The following is a 3,036-nucleotide window of genomic DNA, read 5'->3' on the forward strand; positions in this document are numbered from 1 at the left end:
CTCATTTTGTCCGCAACATGTTTTGAACTGGTCATCGAAAACCTTGAGCAATATAATCTGACAACTGTCACTCCACTTGCACATGATGTAATTTACACAAAGCTCTCCAACTACACCCGCTTCCATAAGAAGCGAGGTCCTAAACTTTACATATTTATGGCGCTATGAGCCTGTTATTTACAACATCTAACCTTACACAACTAAACATGTTATCCCTTCCACTTTGATTCACACTTACAAGTGCATTTACATCACCTTTTTCATTAAAAAGTTTGGGAGTTTTCCTGTGGAAGACTGCCTTCGCAGGTTCTTCCAATATTCAAAATTATTTGTTGTTGGCTCCACTAGTTTCTGCCATTGTAGATGAGCCTGACCATACCTTTATTTTATCCTGTGATTAACCAAAGCTGTTCCACTATTTCAAACTCTACTGCAAGTTTGCAATTTCTGTTAGGATTCGGAGCTATCAGCTCCCATCAATTTCTGGCCAGTTTTGCAGACTGATCACTCCAGTCATCATTTATACTTGCATCTATGTGAGGTTGGAGTCATATGATCCATAAGCATTTGAGACACAATGTCTCCTGCTTTCTCTACCACTCTTTTGAGCTGACTCAGTTTTCCATCACCATACTACAAACTTAGTTTGACTCGAGACCATTCAGTCACTAATTGGATGCTTCACATGCCACACCAGCATGCTGCAAACACCACTCTTGCTACCTGTCACATAACAGTGCACAGGTAACTACCAGCTTTTTGTTTACTACCAACTTCCCTGCGTGGAATAAACCTTCTTATTGTTCTGTCAGTTCTTGAATTTAAAAGAGTCAAGAAACTGGTTTGCCCCATTGCAACACACTGAATCACTACCTTTTAGGTGGACAGACTTGCATTACTACTTAGTACTACGATTGGAACACTACAGGCTAGTGATAATCAGATTTGTTGAGGTATTCTGAGCTATTGTATCTCCATTGACCATCACCTGTATTTGAAATGAGGTGCTGTAATATATTTGCTCTGCTTATTGGTGTTATGGGTTCTCCACTCTTTCAGGACCACCCCTCATCATCAGGTATAATGTTCGAATGATTGCACAACTTGTTGTATGCTCTTTAATGGATTATTGTATTAGTTAACATAACCTTAACTACACTGAAAGAAGAAGTAGTGTTGCAGCATGTTACCAGTCAGTTAATAGTATGTGAACTCTTATAAGGAGATTGGGCTAAAGTGGAATGCTTTATACTCTTTAAGACTTGAGACAAATGCCTGTCACTATCCAAGAACAACTGAAAAGTATTTCTGATGCTGTACCACTCCGTCACACCATGCAAGCCTGGTTGAACACAGGCAGAGCCATGCTAAAGACACTGTTTGGTACTCTTTACCAATCTGATGCTCATCATTGGAAAAAGACCTCAAGTGGGCTATGTCTTTTTCTGCCCAAAATCATGAGACACTCATCCACCAGCATATATGATTTTTACGTATTGAAGATAACCTTCTGAACACTACCAGACAAATGTGGAGTGTGGCTACCAAGCTGGTACAGGAATATGAAGAACTTAGAAACTCAATCCAACATGAAATAGCCATGGTATACAGGGAATTATTGAACCTGACTGCTACTCTGGAAGTAACCAAAGCATTACAAATCCTACTACATGATACACATTTGACCCAGCTACATGTCAACACTTTATATTCTACCATTCAGCTGGGATTACAACAGAGGCTCAGCCCCAACTATTACCCATCTAAACCTTTTTACAAATATCAACGAACATTTTCTTTCATTTGACAGCTCCTAGACAGATGATCTACATCATATGGGATTCAACTCTGCCAGACTACTACACAGCTGCTAGGATACAATTTTCATGGTTCCTAGATATGCTAAATGTACAAATCTCATTGACTGTCACCTGTGCAAACTGTGAATTAGAATGTTACTTTTTTCACCCTTTCCCAGTTGTATGGGCAGCTGTGCAGAAATATGTCCTCTGGCAAACCAAAAGCATTTTAATTGTTAGTAAAGACAACCAAGCACACTCAGGTGTGGCAATTAATACATTTCAAACTTGCTATCACACCAATTACTACACCTGTCTTACCCTATCCCTTGGCACTTGGGTAAAGAACTGTGAAATTGTTCTATTTTTAGAGGAAACCAAAGTACCTCCTTGACTCATACTGTTGTTGTGATACATGAACTGTGGTTGGCCTCTGTCAGTAACAGTGCCACAAGCCACTATAGTGGGCTTACTTTGCTGAAATCACGTTTTTATGACTCTGACTTACCTGTTTACTTTGGCTGATAGTGGACTCCTGTTTAACAGTTCCACCTGTGACTTAGCCATCCCCACAGCCAAACTATCTGCCCACATAACATATATACGTACATAATGCTAGTATTAAGTCTTTCCTTCTTTACCTGCCTGAGGCCCCCCTATTGTTGCCTCAACCTGACAGCCTAACCGTATTGAAAAATAATACCAATACTTAACTATTCCAGTCTATCAATGATTGATTAGCTTGGAAGCAAGAACAAATTACTCTTGACGTCACAATGGCCGATATTAACACCTTGAATACAAAAGACTACTTAAACTGAGTAATTACTTTTGAATACATTATGGGAGTGGCTGTGATCAATGTCTTACAAATATTTACTATTAAAAACAGTCTTGATCACGATTTATTTATCAAGGTGACTGGTTCTGACCACTACTGTGACCATCTTCAGACCATTGAGTAGGAACCTCTTTCTGTTGATTCTCCAACAGAAAGAGGTTCCTACTCAATGGTCTGAAGATGGCCACAGTAGTGGTCGAAACTGGTCACCTTGATAAATAAATCGTGATCAAGACTGTTTTTAATAGTAAATATTTTAAACTGAGTAGTCATTCCTAGAGCTACATCTGTTCCTTTAACATTGATCATTCTCTGTTTTGTTATATGGTTTCTGCATGCCCAAGATCACCTAGATGTTACCAAGCACAGCCTCAAGCAGTACCCAAGCAGCAGCTA

Source organism: Schistocerca americana, chromosome X, assembly GCF_021461395.2.
Source record: "Schistocerca americana isolate TAMUIC-IGC-003095 chromosome X, iqSchAmer2.1, whole genome shotgun sequence".
Taxonomy (NCBI): Eukaryota; Metazoa; Arthropoda; class Insecta; order Orthoptera; family Acrididae; genus Schistocerca; species Schistocerca americana.